Genomic DNA, 20749 nt, shown 5'->3' with positions numbered 1-20749 from the left:
GAAAATAGGGCGACATTTACAGACTAAGTATTCCTTCACGTTTAAAGGACAGCATTTGTAATGTGACATTTCAGGCTCTATTTTTGCAGTAGATTTTAGCTTGGGTGTTTTTTAAACTTAAAACTGCCCGAAGCACATTGCTTTTAATGCCTTCTTGAAACAGGAAGCAATTCTGCTTGAAATGTTACATGGTTCAATAGTAAGTGTTATTTATGACGTGACTAGTGTCATAAAGGTTCCAAACCTTGCACATGTGCTTCCTGGAATAGGTCATTGTTAATGTGCTTTTCCACTGTGTCTCCTTTCTAAATGTATTCTGAGCAATGTCCTGCCTGCAGATCGAATATACAAAATGTCACTGTTTTTAAAGTTATAGAGGTTTCTATTTCATCTTAATAATAAAGGGAGGGACGAGAAGTTAAAAAGAAATAATATATTATATTTTGCTGAATGCAGCTTGTTTTGCATTAATTTTAATTTAGCTCATGAGATTTCTCAATGCGATTATATATTTCAATGAGAAACAAAGGTTAAAGTAACAATGTAGTAATGTGAAAAGTAACACCATAACGTTTAAAACTCTAAAAATCACTGAAATTCACCAGTTCACCACCATCTTAAGCAACTATAACTCGTGCCCTAAAGGTATCTATAACTTGCACCCCCACCATGCACAGTTTTCCCATCAATAATTTTACTGCAAATGTTGCGGTGATATAAATGATGTCATAAAAATGTCATGAGTGAATAATGTAATATGTGGGGTAATTGGCAGTGCATGGGGAGGGCGCAATTTGGCCTGTGGCCAACCACCGCATGCAGCCAACCCCACGTTGAGCACAAGCTTTGAGGGGGTGGGAGGTTATCCTCAGGGCCTGGCCCTGGGGACCCCAATGCCCAGGGCCTTTTCTGTTTTCAAAGTAGATGGGGCAGCGCAGCCCCACTCCCTGAGCCTATCCACCACCCCCCATGTCATATACTTTGTAAAGGGGAGGTGGCCGTGTGGTCCCCCTCCCCAAGCCTTGTTAGACCCAAGGGACCCCAACCCCCAGGGCCTTTGTTTTTTTTTCATTAAAGGGGAGGGATGCTGCGTGCCCCCCTCCCCGAGAATTATTAGGTTCTGGGGAACCCCTTCCCCAGGGCCGTCATTTTATTAAAGGGGAGGGGGCCGCACTCCCCTTTCCCCTTAGCCCTCTCCACGAGCCTCATTAGGCCCTAGGGAACACATCCCCTCCAGGGTGTTTTTTTTAATTAAAGGGGATGGCCACCTTCCCAGGCCTAGTTAGGACCTGGGGACCCCATCCCCCAGGACCATTACTAAAAATAAAGGGGAGGGGCGCCATGTGGCCCCCCTTCCCGAGCTGTTATTGGCTCCTGGGACCTGAGCCACTAGGGCCCTCATTACCTAAAGGTGGCTATCGTGGTGTTTACCCAGGGCACTCACCATTTACTTGTTGGGAGCCACGGGGTAGCCCCTCAGCCCCTGAGAGCAGGCATTGTTCCGGCCTGAAGGTAGCAGCAACTAATGCTGCTCCCTCTGGGCAGGAGCAATATTTCGATCTGTTTCCCTGCCTGATCAGTGAGGGCAGGGAAACAGATCAGAAATCTACTCCCAACCGACGGTAGCATTTTCACAGCTACCACCGGCCGGGAGCAGAATTTGTGTTTCCTCACGCATGGCGGGAGTTTTGAAAATGATGCTGCCAAGCTGGTGCAAACACAGGTTTCCCTGCATACGCCTGTGCTGGCAGGGAAAACGCTATGTTCTGGGGTTGGGCTCCCCCTGGCCATTATTGGCTCAGGGAGGGTGGGGGGCCTTTTCAAAAGTTTAGCAGCCCTGGGTGGGTATGGGGTCCCCGGGAACTTTAAAGGTTAAAAAATAGATGGGGTCTCAGGTAATGTGGTCCCTGGTGCCAAAAGTACTGGGGTCAAAAGCGGCCTGTGCCGCTGTCTGCCGACCTCCCCCTGAAAAATACAGTGAACCCTGAGCGAGGGGGTTACAGACCCAAATCAGCCCGGGGAAAGAGGTGCATCCCCCTCCCCTATATTAGATGTTGGGCCCCAGGGGATGTGGTCTCCAGGGACAAAATCAGCCTTGGGGGGCACATGCATCTCCCTCCCCATATAATAAACCCCTCATCCCCCCGGGTTATGGCCAAACCCAGAGTTTTTTTAAAACAAGCGCAGGAGCCTGTACTTAATTTTTTTATTTAGCAGCAGAATTGTGGATCCTCCACAAATTAGCAGCAAAAGTATGTTTTTGTCACTAGGGCCAGCCTAGGGGTTCAGGGTATCCCTAACAGGCCTGGACTGGCCGTAGCGGGCACCGGGCAATCCCCCGGTGCGCCGCACGGGTGAGGGCCGGTTTTGGGCCCGTGGGGGCCGTTTTTTTACAGGGCCGTTTTTTGCAGCATAGCTGCAAAATCGGCCCTGTAACAAAATCGGCCGAAAACCGGCCCTGGCAAAGAGCTCGGCGGCACCCCCAAGCCCCGGGTGGCCGGCCGAGCACTTTGCCAGGGCCGTGTTGTGTCCTGCTGGACACAGTCTAGTGTTTCTGCCAGCCACTCCCCCGAGGGCTGGCCCACACACACACCCCCTCACCCATCCAACACGGACGTCACCAGTCAGGTGACCCCGCTAATTAAAGGGCCCGAGTGCATGTGCTCGTGGCTAGTTACCAGTACAGTATTCCGGCGTCCGTGTGGTCCTTCCAACAACATGTGGGCCTAGGGCCCAGAACATAACACTGGCGACGAGCGGGATTTCCCCGCGTGTGCAGCCTCCGTTTACAAGGTGTTTTGAAAGGGTAATGTGTACTGCCCGTGTCAAGGGCACCCCCTGCAGAAGCTAAGAAGATCGCCGGGAGACCCGCGGGGCATGTACAGAGCCCCGGGGTGAAGAAGATAAGCGGGAGCCCGCCCCGCATGTAAGCTGCCTCAAAACCTGGCGGGCGTGAGTTGTGCCCGTGAGTTAAAGGCAGTGCAGCGAGAGAAAACACCCCTGCCACAACAGCGTCACTGCAGAGGGCAACGATACCGCACCCACACGCTGGCTCTCCAATGCCGGCAGGAAAGGACAATGCACCAGTCACTGCAGCGCAAGAGGTATGATTTTCTTCCCTCTGCCTACTGAGGTGCCTGTCATTTTTCGCTGCCTGGCGCCATCTGCCGCGGAGTGCAAGGAGGAAGCGGCGCCCTCCCCAAGATGAGTGGCGAAACCCAGAGTGTGGTCCAAGCAAGAGCGTTTCCCCAGTGAGGAGCACGATCAGCGTAGATGTTCGCTGCCCGTCGTGTCTGCCGATCCCATGCGGAGAAGAGAGACACTAATTTCCCTGCCGCATGTGGTCATGTTGCGGTAGAAGGAGATGGTGCCCAACCCGCAGGTGAGCGTGGCCACAAAAGGAAACCTGAGATTCTGTGGAATGCTCTGTGGGGGACGAGAGCGGCATGCTGGCCGTGCATGCGGGAGGAAGTGGTGTCAAAGAAGCCCGTCCCATCACGTCAGGGTGGTGCAACCCCCATATGTCTAGACACATGCAGTCAATGTAAGGCCTGGTGTGCCCAGCCTGAAAAACAAAAATAAACTTACCGGCACGGCTGAGCAGCGACCACCAATCGACAGCATTCCCTTCTGCCTGCCCCAACGATGCCCCTGTGGGCAGAATGAAGTGCAGCAACAACGAATTCATCGAGGTTCCATGGAAAGGGAAAACGTCCGCCGGCCGCAATAACATGCCCTGCAGCGCCACCTAGTGACCATTCCGCGTTACCTCACCCGCTAAGGAGGGAAAAGATAGAACACAGTACTTGACCAGGACGCACTGCTGGGTCACACAGATGCTGCAGAGGGAGACGCAGCCCATGGTCATTTTGCGAGGTGAAAGGAAAAAAAAAAAGTGAAATAAAGTGCTGCAGAGGAGAACCTGCACAGGGGAAGACAAAGTGGAATGAGAGGATGCCAGCCCCACCAATACGGTTTCCATTCATGATACCACCTCATTTGAGGCAGAGGCTATGAGTGACAGCGAGCATAGGTGCTGAGAGCCTCACAAGCCCCTGGTGACCGACTAGTGCCACTGCTGCACTGGAACAGTGGTTTTACAACAAGAGCACATCTCGTTTGCAAAGCAGACTGCACTAGAGGCTGAAGCAGCAACAGCAAAGTACTAGTCAAAGGGGAAACACACCCTCACTGGGCCTTCCTAACGGTTGTAGAGGGGAAGAGACTGAGTCGTTACAGAGAGAGCCTAGATGCAAGGGATAGAGACAATGCATCCCTTAATGAATGGCACAGCACCAAGCAAGTGTGCAACAACACAGGAACAGCTGCTACAGTTCTATGAGAAGAAAAGACAGCCAAGGAAGCTATCCCAGCAGTGAAGAGGAAACTGACCGGACTGGGAAACAATAAAGCTAATGAAGACACAGCGCGCAGAAGAGTCCCCCAGGCCGGTGGAGAGAAGAAGAGTCCCCCAGGCCGGTGGAGAGAAGAAGAGTCCCCCAGGCCGGTGGAGAGAAGAAGAGTCCCCCAGGCCGGTGGAGAGAAGAAGAGTCCCCCAGGCCGGTGGAGAGAAGAAACGTCCCCCAGGCCGGTGGAGAGAAGAAGACTCCCCCAGGCCGGTGGAGAGAAGAAGAGTCCCCCAGGCCGGTGGATAGAAGAAGAGACCCCCAGGCCGGTGGAGAGAGTGAGAGACCCCCAGGCTGGTGGAGAGAGAAGAAGAGACCCCCCAGGCTGGTGGAGAGAAGAAGAGACCCCCAGGCCGGTGGAGAGAGTGAGAGACCCCCAGGCTGGTGGAGAGATAAGAGAACCCCCAGGCCGGTGGAGAGAAGAAGAGTCCCCCAGGCCGGTGGAGAGAAGAAGAGTCCCCCAGGCCGGTGGAGAAAGAGAGAGAGCCCCGACCAGGAGAGAGAAACACCCTGCTGCTATGCACACAGAGCCACCCTGATGCCACTACCAATGTCTTCAGTCAGAGAATTACCTACCCTGGAAAGCTGAAAGTGTAGTGAACCGAGAGAAGAAGCCACGCAACAGTGACAAGCTCTAATGAGAAATGCGAGCTTTGTGGCAAGTGATCACCACAGCAAAAAAAAAAAAAAGCAAGTATACAGCGCCACTGCTGCCAGAGCAGAGGCTAGGGAAAGAGGAGACGGAAGGGCGATTACCCGCCATCTGCAAAGCACCAAGGAAATTCCCAGAAGGGGGAGGGGCCCTGTGTGGCCCGAAAGCAGGAGGAAGAGAGATCGTAACCACCCCACTTGCACCAATGTCGCCCAGCAGTGGGCCACAGATTATTCAGAGAGTGCCCCCAATACTGCCTTACAACTGTGGTGTGCAACAGTCCGTTGCAGGCAGGAGGAGAGTCCAGCACTCCGAGTGGCGCGTCACCACTACTGACGCAAGAAAAGGGAGATGCTTACCTCCCATAGCAACCCTACATTACAGCCGTAATATACGGATCCCTCAAAGCACACCTACTTTCACTACCGTCCCTGAAATTGGCGGACGCACCTGAGAAGACGCCCCGTCCTATCTGACAGGACCGGACCGGTGAGAGGTCTGTGGTGGGAGCAAATACAAAGCTCAGAGAACACGACTGAGTGAGCAGGAGATCCCTACAAGTTTGCGTGGCCTTCTCGCCACATCTTAAGAAAAGCTACGGAGTGGAGAAATATAGGACGGTAAAGGTCCTATTACAAGAAAGCAGACGACAACTGGTGCGCAGTGGAAGTCAACAAAGGGACTCCGTTCACCAGAGTGCACCTTCTAACACACGCCAGCCACTGGGGTGCGGGGACGTCATTTTTCTCAGTGACCGTCAGCCACCTGTCGCCGGCTGCGTAAAGAAAAGGGCATCCCTGTTCTACTTACACAAATGCCAAATCAGAAGAGCTGCACCAAGTGTCCGACGAGTATCATGACTGCCAAGATTCGCCAGTCATCCCTACTCACTGCCAGTTATCACCAGATGTGGTGCGAGTTGTCTCATGGCATCCACTCCATCATCTGTCATGTGCATCACTACCATCCTTGGAGCATCAAGTACAACAACTGGAGTCCTACACCACTTGCCAGAACAATCGACGATCCGAAAATACAGTGACCATCTGTTTAACCGGCGCATGTCCTGATCCTGGTAGAGAGAGCATGTTTCTGACCAAGACACATCCACCCCTGAAGTTTGCACGAGTGACGAGGCAGTGGCTCCATAGTCAGAGCCCATATGCAGTCCCGGGGCAACTCGTCCAAGGGGCCTCCCAGAGCGTGAGAGATGGATTTTACTGTGCCCCACCAATGGATTCCAGGAAGTACCCAGGCCATCCAACCGAGAATTTCAACAGGTCACAGAAGGCCAAGACTGTCATCAAAGGATCAAGCGACACAATCGTCTGGTGTGTTACAGTGGACTCATCTATACGCTCCTGATGCACCCATGTTGAACAATAAGACACTGATTGCCTCACAGCAAGAGTACGCTGGACCGATAAACATCACGTAGGTGGACCATCCCTCAACTGAAGCGAAGCTGAAAGGTCCGGATTTCAGCAGCATCGTGTTCATCCCCAGATATACCTGGTTAAAGTATGGACATGTGCAAAGACGTCCGGGTGCTCCCAGCTGCACCTGTCCACCGTTGTCCTGCGAACTACATCTCTGAACTGTGGGACTTCCATTATTTTAGTTGTTTTCTCATTCCTTCCCATAGGGTGGACTTTTTGTTTGTTGTTTTTCGTTTTATTAAAATTTGGGAGGAATGTTGTGTCCTGCTGGACACAGTCTAGTGTTTCTGCCAGCCACTCCCCCGAGGGCTGGCCCACACACACACCCCCTCACCCATCCAACACGGACGTCACCAGTCAGGTGACCCCGCTAATAAAAGGGCCCGAGTGCACGTGCTCGTGGCTAGTTACCAGTACAGTATTCCGGCGTCCGTGTGGTCCTTCCAACAACATGTGGGCCTAGGGCCCAGAACATAACAGGCCGGTTTTGGTTCCCAGTCCGGCCCTGATCCCTAACCTGCCCCTCATGTCTTTATGTTTTTTTAACTTTTTAAGGACATTTTGAAGTTTAACTCTCAGGCATAGTTTAACTGGATAGCTTGGCCATAAGTGCTCAAAATGCACTTTTTAATTTATTTTTTTTAAACATTTGTTGGGACAGAACTGGCTCTACCTAGTTACAAGGCAACAAACTGCTTTCTTAGCACCAAAAACAAAGCCACAAGAAGCCCCTTTCTTCAGCATTTACAATAAAGTGCGGGCACTTGTCCTCGGGTCCTCCACTACAGGTAGAGACGTTTTAAGACATGGGTAAAGTGGGCTCTGGCCCAGGGCCCCTACCTTTTAAGGCCAGCTCTGTTCTGCAGGAAATCTTTCCCTGATGACCCTGAATAATTTTTAAACAGGTACTGTTTTCCTTCAATTCATTTTTAATGTGGGCGATGTGTGCAAGTCTATTACAGACATTTTGCAAATAAATGTTGTGTTTATGCTTCATGCAACATTCATGAAAAAAGTTTGGTTTAGATCAAAATGGTACCTCACCTATGAGAAATAGGAGGCAGTCACAGAGATTTTTTACCGTAATATTAGTGAACTGCTGCCGCGTTACAATATTATAACACAAGTCACTATGTCCAAATATTAGATGTAAACGCATTCAGAATTTGGACGAGGGTGCTTGTGCACTCAGTAACCTGGCCACAGAGTGCTTGACAGAGCTGAAATTCGATCATAAATTAAAATCTGTTCCACAAAGGGGCCCCCAAAATACGTTTGGCGCGGGGCTCCCAGAAACTTTAAGATGTGCCTGACTACAGTGACATCTAAAGTCCGATGTGCTTTGATAGAAAACCAAGGTAAGAATAACTATCCCGCAGGGCTCGCCCTCAGCTCTCCTCTGCTATCATGCTTCGCTCCATGAGCTTAACTTGCCACACACACTGATGTCGAGGTACGACTTCCGGTTCTACCGTTACACCACTGCAAAGGCGGAACACTGCTGCTAAATGCAAGGCCCAGCAAGGACGCCTGCTGTGACCTACAGACCACGAACCAGCCTTCCAGCGTCCGAGGCGGATACAATGAGTTCCATTCGTTTTGGCATTATTAACACTAGTTATTGATACTACTAAAAATAGACGAAGGGAGGCTTAAAAACTGCTGCAAAAAAACACCCTACCCGTTGTTTTTAGCTGAATTGTCTGCATACACCTATAACAAAGAACAGTGGAGCCACGTGGCCGGTGGCTGAGTTTTTTGAAGTAGAAAACCTTGCCAGAATGTTCATTTCTGTTCACTCGGTATAGTATCTATCCCTCTCTTCTGCCAGCAGCCTGTGAAAGACGAGTCATAGCGCTGAAAGCTAATGTATCGATCCCAGCGCGCGCAGGCCGATGACGCAGTGCGCCTGTTCCATTATGCTACTTTCAGGCCATCTCTCTCCGCGAGAGACAAGCGTCTGGCTCCAGTGACAGACTGCTGTGTCAGCAGATTCTGCAGCTCTTATTGCATAATAATGAAGGACTTTACGGCAAGTGCTGCTTTTCCAATGATTATTTGTCATAAAGCCTATTGGTTTTTACAAAGGCTATTGGTTTTCAAAGCCAAATGACAGTGGAGTTCTACCGAAGCTTGCTGATTTACAATGCCCGGACACAACCCTTGCCTCTGCAGCACAGTGTAGAAAGTGTTGTGTGTAAGACTTCTTCAAGTTCAAATCATTTGCATAGTGCAAAAAACATAGGGGGGGAACAGACCATTACAACCCCATCTACAAGTCCTAGAGCCACCAAAGAGCCCAAGTTTAGGAGAAAAAAATATGACAGCTGTTATACCTGGCATCCTTGGCGTGGTTTCCTCTGACTTTTTGCCTTCAGATCTCCTGTTTTTATTGTTTTTGCAGACTTCGTTTTTGCTTCATTTAGGAATATGGGCCTCTGCAGCACAGTGTAGAAAGTGTTGTGAATGAGATCTCACTCTTCAAATAACCAGTTTTAAATAGATTTCTTTATCTGTTTAATGGACACAAGGTACTTAGGGCCAGATTCTGACTGGTGGTGTGGGAGCAGGGCTGCCATGCTCCCACACCACTAAAGTCCACCGCTGGCTGCCCACCAGATTATGAGGTTTCTCGTTGTCTGGCAGGTGGTCCTTTGGCAGTAAAAAAGGCACCGCAATGGGAGCGGCAAAACCCTTTCCTGCATGGTATGGACTCAGCACTCCATGCCATGCAGGAATGCGAGTGCATGCACTCAGGGGAGCCCAAGTGTGCCCCCTGCATGCATCCCCAAGGACTGAGGCAACAGGGGGTCATGTGTGGTTGAGCCTTTTCATGTCGGGCTCACTGCCATAAAAAGGCTGGCAGTGAGGAAACTCGTAACATGCTTGGTGGTGCTGCAGTGGCATTGCCAGCATATTACTGCCCCACACCGCTGCAACACCGATGGGGAACAGTAGTTCTCCTGCGGTTGAAGCGGGCCTGCGGCGGTCCGACCTCCAAACTCAAAATAGGGCTGTCGGACCTCCGGGTGCGGTGGTAGCCGCTGCACCACCACTGGTTTGGCAGTCCTATGTACCCCCAAACTCGTAATCACCCATATGTCTGTTGGAATAATTAATACACATTAGGATTTTTAATGATCCCTCCCCCAAGACCAATTATGTAGTGTGCAAATAATCCTGGGCTTTTACCCGACTACATTTTACTGCTAGGGTTTTTGAGCCCATAGTTACAATGCTAACAGCACCCTACAAACCCTGTTGGTGGCATGCATGGCCTACATAAGAGGCCAATTACAGGGAAAGTAGACCTCAAGAGGAAGAAATTCATAGAGACAGGAACTAATTGGATCATCAAATCAAACTGCTAAATGACTAATGCTGCCACAACCCCAAGGAAGACAACCTCCAGCACATCGAACGAAGTCTAAAAGGACTTTAACTCCATATTCACATCCTTGGCAGAAAAGGCACTTGGGTGAATAAAGCAAAGGCACTATGAATTTGGTGAGATTCTGGCTGGTTGTTGCCTGAAAACGGGATGAATCCTATTCCCCAAAACCAACGACACAATCGCACAGGGGACTGATCACCAATACAATACGGATTACAGAGGAATTTGCCTTGTTTTATAAAACCCTGTACTCTGCCCCATGGGCTAGGATAGGTGTCCTTCTTCACAAACCTCACTATCTCAGTCTGACTGAATTGGAGCTGGACATACTTTTTTTTAACTGATACCGATATTTAAACATTCTCTAGAGTGATACCACACAATTGTTGGGCATTTACAAGTGATCTTCATGATATTAATGCTTTATGTAACTCTTTACCTTGGTGGTACTTCTTGAAAATATAGGACCCATATTGGAAGCCGGGACGATCGGTAGAGTGGTGTGGATGATTGAATTAATTGTGTGACACATTGTTCCTAAGGGGACTTTTGTATTCTACTGGGTTTGTAGTGCCCTGTTCCCTAGGTGTGAGCTGCCCCTCTCATGTTTCTATTGTTTAAATTAAACCTTTTGCCAAGCCCAAACCTTCCTTTTTAATACATATAAGTCACTCCTATGGTATGCCCTGGCCAGTCCAGAGGGCAGGGTGCAGTGTATTTAAAAGGAAGTGGGACATGTACTTTTTAGTTTTGCATATCCTGGTAGTGAAAAACTCTTGAATAGTTTTTTCCCAACTGCAAGGAATACCTCTCCAATAGGCTAACTTTGGAGTTACCATATTACGTCTAATATGTGATGATTTTCACATGGGAGCAGGTAACCAGTTCATGTTTGGTGTCTTTGGAACTGTAATGTAAAATTTTATCTCCTGGTAAAGTCGGATTTTAAATTGCAATTTTAAAAATGCCATTTTCTGAAATTTCATAGATTTCACAATCAATGTTGAAATAAATCAAATGATCAATTTATTCAATCTTTTTTTTTCTAAAAAAACATTAAAAACAATGTGCCGGCGCAGTCGGTGTTTGGAGAGAAACATGCTTGGTGTTCTCAAAAAAGTGATACACATGTATGATAGTACATAATCAAGAGTGTGTATTAAGTAAAAACAACACAGCCTATTTTATTCTAATGCAAAATCGAATCGGGTCTACAGAACTAGTCAACAATGTTTTGATCTTTTAGACAGATAAAAGGATCATCTTCAGGACTCTAAGAATACATGAGTGCGAGAAAGATAGAGGACTGAAAGTGAGCACAGAAAAGATAATGTTAGAGTAGAGAAGGCCACAGTATGGGATTCCAATGTATATAAAGTTACTGACTAGGCACTAATGAAACATTGTTGAAGGCTCCTATGGGCTCAATTCAGCTACACCAATAGATTCAAAATACCCAAGAGATCAGACATAATGGTGGGATAAAATAGAGGGGTGGAGGGAGACATAGTGAATGGGATTAGAGTAAATCTCAATTGTCTCGAAATTACCTGTGCAAGGACTGTATAGACTCCCAAAGTCATCAAAATTGCAATTGTATGTCAAATTGGGTCATGGCGATCTACAGTGAGATGTCAGAAAGGAATGTCAGTCTAAAAATTTGTCGGAAAAGAAATAGTGTCAGAATTAATGCCCTATAGTAACAGCACATACCTGATAATGTGAGTGGGGCAGAGGGTGCCGCTTATAGAATGTAAACAGACGAGGATAGCAACAAAAGTGGTCTGCAAGGACATCAGTTAGGAGGCCCTATTAATGTAAGCTGCTCCTTTTAGCTTGCTCGTTGGTACCACAAGCACTCCCCCCTGACATTTGAGACCTCAGGCATGAGACAGACAAGAAAGAGTAATCAATAGGGTCTGAAATTCTGCTTCATGTCCTCCCTGTAGCCTATAATCAGGACACTAGAAACATTTTTGTTTTTTGTCTCCTACTGTTCTTAAGTGTACCTTTCCAAGGAGAAAGAGGGTTTGTATTTCACTAATTATCCATGTGATAGCTCTCAGGATATTGTTATCCAATACACATCTTTTGACCTGACATCCTTTTGTGGTTTTCCCCCAACTTGTTGCCTTCCAGTCTCCTGTTTTTGCTGATTTCGTTTCTGGTGACTTTAGGACTCTGCCCTTTTCACCACTGCTACCTGTGCTTAAGTGCATGTACTCTCTCCTTTAAACATAGTAACATTGGCTTACACCCAATTGGCATACTTAATTCACTTGTAAGTCCCTAGTAAGGTGGCACAACATATATCTGGGGCCTGAAAATTAAAAGCTACTAGTGGGCCTGCAACATTAATTGTACGACCCTCTTAAGTGGCCCTTTAAACATGTCGCCAGCCTGCCACTGCAGCCGGTGGGAGCAGTTTTAACCTGCCATTTCAACCTGCCAAAATAAACCTTTTGTCCTGCCTAAACTTCCTTTTTAATATTCATAAGTTACCCCTAGGCTAGGCCCTGAAAAACCCATAGGGAAGTGTGCAGTGTATTTAAAACATTGGACATGTACTTTTCACTTTTACATGTCTTGGTAGAGAAAAACTCCTAAATTTGTTTTCCAATACTGTGAGGCCTACCTCTCCCATAGGATAACATAGGGTTACCTTATTACATTTAATAAGTACTAACGTTTGAGTGGGAACAGGTGAACATTTTATGTTTGGTGTCTGAGAAATTGTAATGAAAAATCCTTTTTAATAGCCAAGTCAGATTTTAAGTTAAAAATGCCATTTTTAGAAAGATGGTATGTTCTTGCCCTAACCATTTGGTGCCTGAACCTGTTCCTGGTTCACATGACTGGGCTGCAAGGTGCAATCCTTAGCAGAACCAATGCAACACCTCTGCTGCGAGGTTCTCCCAGCGCATGAACACCGTTTCGACCTCACAGCCTTTATCGGAAAGGCCACTGTGAAGCTTCACTGATGCAGGTCTGCACATCATAATTCTCTTGTTGATGGCAGGTTCTCGCATCACAGCCTTGCAGCTCTTCCAAACTGACGCATCACCCCATTTGTGTGATGCATCTTCGATGCCGGACTTTGCATCATAAGCCCTTCTCGACAGGATCCTCGACGAAGATGCAAGAGCTCGCATTGCAGCTTCTCAGCTGCATGATTTATCCTCAAAATGGGACCTCACAAGGTTACACAACCAGGATTTAAGGTACTCTTGTCCAAGAGGCTTAACTGGGTCCAGTTAACTGGCCTACGTTCCATCGCGGTTGGCCTGAACTTGTGACTTTGTCCCCGTCTGACACAACCAGATATCCACAGTTGGCCCATTGTGCTTTTTGGTGCCATTGTTGCTGAAATCTTTAAGTTTGCATATCTATAGGTCTATTAATTGCATTGTTGTTGTTGTGAGCTTGATTTGTTTATTAAAATGTACTCTATAATTTTAGATTGGTGGGAGATTTCTTTTTTCTTTTCACTCTATTACTGTTTGAAGTGCTACATAAATACTTAATGCATTGCCTCTAAGCTAAGCCTCACTACTCTTTGCCAAGCTACCTAGGGGTTGAGCATACTTTAATTTTGGATTTGTTTGTGCCTCACCCTGGCAAGGATTGTGGTTGTTGCCTGCGTAGGGTTTCACCCCCCCAACCAGTAACCAAATGTCTACCTCCATGAACACACCTCGCTTTGGAACAATAAAGCCATTCAAATAAATTGACATACAATCTCTTGGGGTGCGTGGTTCAAATGTGGCATTCTCACAATACATTACCTGGTACACAATACGGAAATGAAATCATTTGAATACCTGCAAGACACATTTCATCTTGGTCCTCAACAGAGATGGAGGTATCTCCAACTTAAGCACTGTCTTACCCAACCTCTCCATTCAACCCCACATCCTCTCCCACACTCTGGAGTACATGACTACCTGTGTAAATGGAGCTTGTACTCAGATGTGGAATCCAGTCTTTATAATACATTGATGGAGGAGATATGCTTCTGCCCCCATTGATACTACTTGCACAACCATTGGACTTGAAAGCTATGGAGGGTGTTCTCCGAGGCAAACTGGGATGAGTTGCTTGACATACTCTTACATGACTGGCACTGGTCTCCGCAGTGGTTAATTCGGGCCAACCTTTCCCTGGCTGCTGCCTGTTGGAGACACCCCAAAGGGGACATACTCCACTTGATGCACTCCTACCCCTCTATCCATCTATTTTGGCAGCAGGTGATCAATATCATGAACATGTCTAATGATTTCAATTTGCAACTCACGGCTGAACTGATTTTTCTTCATGATACTTTAAAAATCTCCGACATCAACTGCTACACAAAGCGCTGGATTGATACTGCACTACCTGTCACAACAATAGCGATCTTCCCGCATTGGAAACAAAGAGCCCCTCTGACACACTACCTGGATGCAAGACATGGCGACCACAGCTTCCCATGAAAAAATTATATACGGAATGCTACACCAGACAAGTATCTGGTTCCCTCTTCTTGGACTGATCCAAGTGCTCCCTGAGATGGCTAATAACTCGCTTGAGACCTGAAAAGGTATCCTATCAGTCCAAACTCCCTTAATTGTCTTTGGGTGGGACTTAGTAGGTTTGGTTGTGGTGCTATAACTGCTCACAGTATTTCTGCTGTCGGATAAACCATGGTGATTTAACATGCCTCAAACTTCATGCCTCTAAAATCTACGCAAAACCATTTCGTTTAGTGACGCCTATATAAAGTTGTTTCTTTTGTATTAGTGGTCTATATCATGTGCATTGTCTCACAGTCAATTTGGAAAATTGCATAATAAAGAATTGTTACAAAATAAAATGTCAACAGTAAAATCCCAAGTGCAGAACACAACATGGTGTCTTTAAAAGGTCAGGGCTGACTTAAAGAGAGACATTTGCCGTGGAGACACCTGCAGCTATAGATATGCTCTCAACAGTTGTACCACCTTAATGTAGTCAGGCAAAGAGTGAAGAAAAGACATGACAAGCATGCTTAAAGCATCATGTTTCAGGTGTCTTGGAATGCAGGGCTAAAATGTATCTAGTGTCATTAAAAATGTTAAAGGGTTCACAAGGTACTTTGCAGTTGGCAGTGTTGAGCTCCCATACAATGGCAGAATAATTAGTAAGGAGTCTGTGAATGACCCCCAACTCTGTCCAGAAATGTGATTATGAAAACATTTGAGTATATCTTACTTTTAAATTCATTTTAATAGTCTCCTAAACCAGACAGATTCCTGATTGAGTGTGAGAGGTAATGAGATATGAGCGAGAGTAGTGAGAAGTGAGAGTGCAATAAACAGACTTTCTTTCCTTAAAACAGGCTAACATAAACCCATTGCACATGCTGCCAATGGGAAGACACTACATACCCTGCATTACTTCTCCCTCCGTTAAATGTAATGTGTGCTTTACAGCAGTCAATGAAAACATTTTTTTTTTTTTAAACACTGAAAAAGTTCAGTTTTTGTCAATTTTGGGGATAGGCAGCTGAACAAGCACGGAGAAGCACTTATTTCTTACTGTTAGGAAAACAGTGAAAAAAAAACACAGGAACTGATAAAAATAAACACTAAAAAGAGAATCGCCTAGATATGTGATTGAATAGTCCTGAAGTCAATCTTTTTAGTGAATGTCTTGGTGGGGGTCGAGGTCTTCATCCTTTTCACAAAATGCCTGGAGGGGGCTGATTCTCACAATCTGTTCTAAGAAGTGGTTCTGTAACAGAGCTGCCATGGTCTATGAAGCATAACTCTTGCATATGACCATGGATAGTAGTGTACATCTGTTTATATGACGTTGGACTTATGCACCACGTTTAACATTAGTGGGAATTGGGTACTGCGTGGGATTGACATTGCGTCACAAGCATTGAGTGCCTAGCAATTGCTCAGTATGTTCTTCTATATTGCTTTTGACCCATATCTTTTTGCCGGTGTGCTTCAGGGGTCACCATGGTGCATTTTAGGATCAGTTCTCACACTGGGAGACCAGGTGCTGTCATCCAATGTACAGAGGCTGTCCAGGTTTGCTACTCAGGGATGTGTGAGGTTTCCATGTCTACCTGATGTCTTTTCTCAAAGAGTTGAAACCTGGCATTTTGTCCCTTTCTGAGTAAAGAACAACAGCCTAACAGTGAATGTGTGAAGTGTTCTGAGATGATTCACAACTATACAAATAAGCATTACCATTGCAAGTGTGGTCAAGATCTAGACAGGCTGTGCAAGCTGTGTTGGTGTTTTCTCTCACTGCCCGAAGCACAGTTTGCGTTACACAAAGTCTACTTGTGTGAGATAGTTGATGAAAGGTGAGGCTCTTGTATGGCAAGCAATGCCCAACACCAGGAATCCATTGATCTGATATTCAATTTTCTGGTATGTTTCACATTAGTTTACATTTCTCTTATATTTATTAAATCCCATTGTTTTAAATAAGCAGTAATTTGCACTTTTCTGGCCAGCAGCTCCATTCGGGGGAGGAGCGCTGCCCCCCCAAGTACCTCCCCCCCCGCCACCACCAGAAAATAAAACGATAATAACACAGGGTTGAAACCCGTTTTATTATCATTTTCCCTCCCCCTCCCCCCCAGGACTCTTGACACGTCTTGGTGGCGAGTCCATGGGATGACACTGATGACACTGCTGGTGAGGTAGCGGTGGGCACTCCCTTCACTGAGCATGAGGTGTTTGGCTGGCCATCTCTGCAACGCCAAACCCCGGGCCCCCCAGGACTCTGACACGTCTTGGTGGCGGGTCCATGGGATGACACTGCTGGTGGGGTAGCGGTGGGCACTCCCTTCACTGAGCATGAGGTGTTTGGCTGGCCATCTCTGGTACGCCAAACCCCGGGCCCCCCCAGGACTCTGACACGTCTTGGTGGCGGGTCCATGGGATGACACTGCTGGTGGGGTAGCGGTGGGCACTCCCTTCACTGAGCATGAGGTGTTTGGCTGGCCATCTCTGCAACGCCAAACCCCGGGCCCCCCCAGGACTCTGACACGTCTTGGTGGCGGGTCCATGGGATGACACTGCTGGTGGGGTAGCGGTGGGCACTCCCTTCACTGAGCATGAGGTGTTTGGCTGACCATCTCTGCAACGCCAAACCCTCACGCCCAGTGGACGTCTCTCCAGCCCCAGCTGTGTTGCGGGTGCTGGAGAGAGAGCAGGCAAGTTGCTCAGGCCAATCCAACGCTGCTTTCATGCAGCGTCAGGATTGGCCGCAGTGCATTCTGGGAGCCTGTTCCCAAAATCAGGAAAAGCGCGATGCAACAGGAGACGGCGGAGGCGTTAAGGTAATTTTCTTTTGAATTATTTTTTATTTGTTTTATCCCTGAAACCTCCCCCCCTTCCCCACCTCCATCCTCCGGCCTGCTCACCAGTTTGGCATGGAATGGGCCGCTACTGTTTCTGGGACCTTGGCCTACGAAACATCAAATACTGATGGTTACAATCTCTGCGTATTCATTTTATGCAAAAAGCATAATACGCATACTGAATAGGAATATTGTACGAAAAATGAACTTATGTGATATAAAAATGTTACTCAGTTTGAGAACACTTTAACCTAAAAGAGCACATAAGAGAATTCACCCTGAGAACATTTCATTGTGTGTTTAAGACATCATGCATATTATGAGTCAATTCGTCGTAGGCCAGTAATGCTGAATGGAGGCAATTAAAGTACCACTTCCAAGAATTCAGCTGCATTACATTTGAAAGCGGGCTGCAATTTTACCCAATGGGCCTTTAATGTGGACTTTTAAAATTGTGTTATTCATACGCGCTCTTTTGTGAAATATAAATATTTAATCTATTCCAACCAAGGTACCATTATTTTGAGTCAGATAACACTTCCACCAGAGCGCTTATAATTTCAGATTCTTTCTAAGGCGCAGACTGCAGCAGTGGTTCTACTGGCCTCCCAAGAAACAGGTCCTGAAACTGTACTTAATCCAAGCCCAGGTGAGACTGTTTGCCTGGGCCTCAGGACATGCAGTCACAGTGACCCTGCCCCTAGGAAGGGGCATTGGCACTAGCCTGGTACAGGGCCAATTACAAATCATTTGCATTGTGCACAAAGCATAGTGGGGGCAGACCCACTCAGCATTACAACCCTATCTACAAGTTCCAGATCACGAGCTCTTGGCCACTAAAAAGCCCACGTTTGGAAGGAGAAAATATGACGGTGGGTGGAGGAGTGGTCTGTGAGAGGCAGTGTGTGGCTGTCTCAAGCCAAGTAGAATCAAAGACAATCTGCTGGGCCCATGGTAGGCGAGGCCCCTGATCCGAGGTGATGATCACAAACATGACAAACTCCTCCGTCTCCCTTGGTTCCTTGTGCCCATGTAAGTTGGCAGTGGGCAAGAGTCACGGGGGTCTCTGCTCTATGCCCACCATTGCAAACTATCTCCTTCCTGAGGCAAGATTCACAACCAGCGGCGTGTAAAAGACACCAATGCCATCCTTGCCCTGCCCAATGTTTGCTAGTAAAAGAGGGCGCAGGGCACCCCTCACACTCCTGGTCCCCGGTGACACTGCTCCTGCTGCACTAATAGCCATGCCTCCATGTACAATAGTACTATTCGCCGAGGGTAGGCAATGCCCAAGGGGCGTGGAGGGGTAGGGCCCCTGACTTTTCCTCGGGGCCCTTTAACTCCATCCCGGCCAATATCTACATCTCCCTTAGCCAATATCCCTTGATTGGTTTGGAGCTGCATTTAAAAACTGCCCAGAAATGGGAACGCGATGTCACCCTGAATGGAGGCAGCTGTCAGGGCCTTTAGCTCATTACCAGGCAACGATCTCTCAGCTCTGGCAGGGGCGGGGAGGGCTGACTCCCTCTGCATATTAATGCTCCGGGTGCACTCTCAGCAATCAGCAGAAGAGCCCTCCATCTTGAGCCGTCTGTTTTAATAAACACGCGATGACGTATGTTAAGCATGGGCTGCCCTAGCACAAGTTCTCTGGAAACGAAACGTGCAAGGAAAGCAGGGCTGAATGGTCCAGCGCGCCGGCCAGCCATGCATGAAGGCATGTTTTCAATATTGGGGATGCGCCACCTCCATGAATGATGTTCCGACCAGCTGCGGAGGGAGACATCCTTTATTGAGCGGGTGAAGAGGTTAAGCTCATATTTGACTTCAGCAAGCTTTGTTCTGCCGCTCCACTGTTTGCAGAGCTGAAAATAAAACATGGCCTTTTCTTCCAGGATGACTTATGTGTCTTGTGGTATTACCAGGCAGGAGGATTCCGACATTAAAAGGGATCGCAGTGTTATGCTAATGAGCCTCGCCTCTGTCCAGTCATCTCTGTTCAATAAGCTATTTAAATATTCACATTAGTGTTCAATGTGCATATAGGAGTCTGAGGCGAAGGCCCGGCAAACCAATGTCATCCAATGAAAGCAATCGAGGCAGAGGTGGTACGTATTTGAATGAAAAAAAACGCCAATGTACAAGAGAAGATATGGCTCATAGGAAGGAGCAGAGGACGAGGGGACGTGATAGATGGACCCAGAGCCTTTCCACCAGGCAAAAGGCGCATTCTCAGGAGTTCTGGCATGTGGCGGCTGTGCTTTTCAGCCCATACTTGTTGCCCCATAAACAAGTCATGCAACAATTTACCCTCTTTTTTTGTTCAGGGTCAGCCCTATTTTTTGTTGTTGTTTTTTGAAAAACAAAATGTTATTGTGTTTTCAAACAAAAAAACCTCACCCATCTGTTTTGATTGTCATGACAGTACATTCGATATTCATCAATTGATGTACATTTTCAGTGAGAATATCTATGGGTATCAATACAAGGTACACCATGTTCTAAATATAACAACCCTTTCCACTTCAACCAGTAACCCCCCACACCCCGGCTTCCAATCATCACATGCCCCTGCCCATAAATGTCACTCAATGTTAAATATCACTTACACCCCTACTATCGCATAGAATAGCTGTACAAGCAGAGCCTCTCGCATCCCATAGTGTGTGGAAGCAGGTATTTCTAAGCCTGCCCCTCTTCTGGCTCGGCCGCAGGCAGTGGGAAACAATCGGCTATTTAATTCAGGCTTCTTGAGGCAATCCACTTGGTGATCCCACGCCCTGGCCGTATCCATGGACCCGCGTCCTCTTCTCCTCCTGGAATAATGCTGCACTTTCAGGCCCCGCCCATCGGATGAGGTCTTCCCTCAATTTAATCAATTTTGTATCTTTAGAGGTCTTCCAGTGCATGGTAAACTCCTTCTTCGCAAGGACTAGCGCTAATTCTACAAACCTCGCAGTGACTTTACGTTTGTTGGGACACAGGAATCCCTTCAGTAAGCAGGCCACGGGAGTATGTGGGATTGACCTTTGGGTAACCTCATTGATACACTCAACTACCTCCTTCCAATAATTGGTCAGTGTGGGTCAGGACCACTCCATGTGAAACATTTCGGCACCCTGCTCATAGCATCTGGGACAGGCCACCTCAGCCGTTCCGAAGAGTCAGATTACCTTACCGGAGTGAGGTATGCCCTATGCAAAAAGTAAAAATTAACACATTTTAATCTGCCGTTCCTAGATATTGTGTAGGTGTTGATAAGTATTGTGACCCTTTCTGCTTTTGTAATTGGCAACGTGCAACGAACGTCCTCTTCCCATTTCTCATGTAGTCCACCAGGGGTGGAATAATATTAGATCGCATGGCCTGATAAGTCAAGACACCGCTCTGAGACGGCCAGTAGTGGTGCACAGATCTTGGCAACACTTGTACTGAGGGGGTTCAGCTATGCCAGCCCTCCAGTCATCCCGCTGGGTTAATATATGTTGCAGATGTAATAGGTCGACCATGTAA

General features: G+C 47.5%; 1 protein-coding gene across 5 annotated transcripts in view; it reads right to left on the bottom strand.

Annotated features, from left to right (window-relative positions):
* Positions 1 to 20749, bottom strand: part of GRIA3 (glutamate ionotropic receptor AMPA type subunit 3) — a 1128422-nt gene that overhangs the window by 963874 nt on the left and 143799 nt on the right. The window lies entirely within an intron of this gene.

The sequence above is a fragment of the Triturus cristatus genome, chromosome 5_2, assembly GCF_964204655.1.
Source record: "Triturus cristatus chromosome 5_2, aTriCri1.1, whole genome shotgun sequence".
Taxonomy (NCBI): Eukaryota; Metazoa; Chordata; class Amphibia; order Caudata; family Salamandridae; genus Triturus; species Triturus cristatus.
Note: the sequence above shows the minus strand (reverse complement) of the source record. Positions and strands in the feature narration are given on the sequence as shown.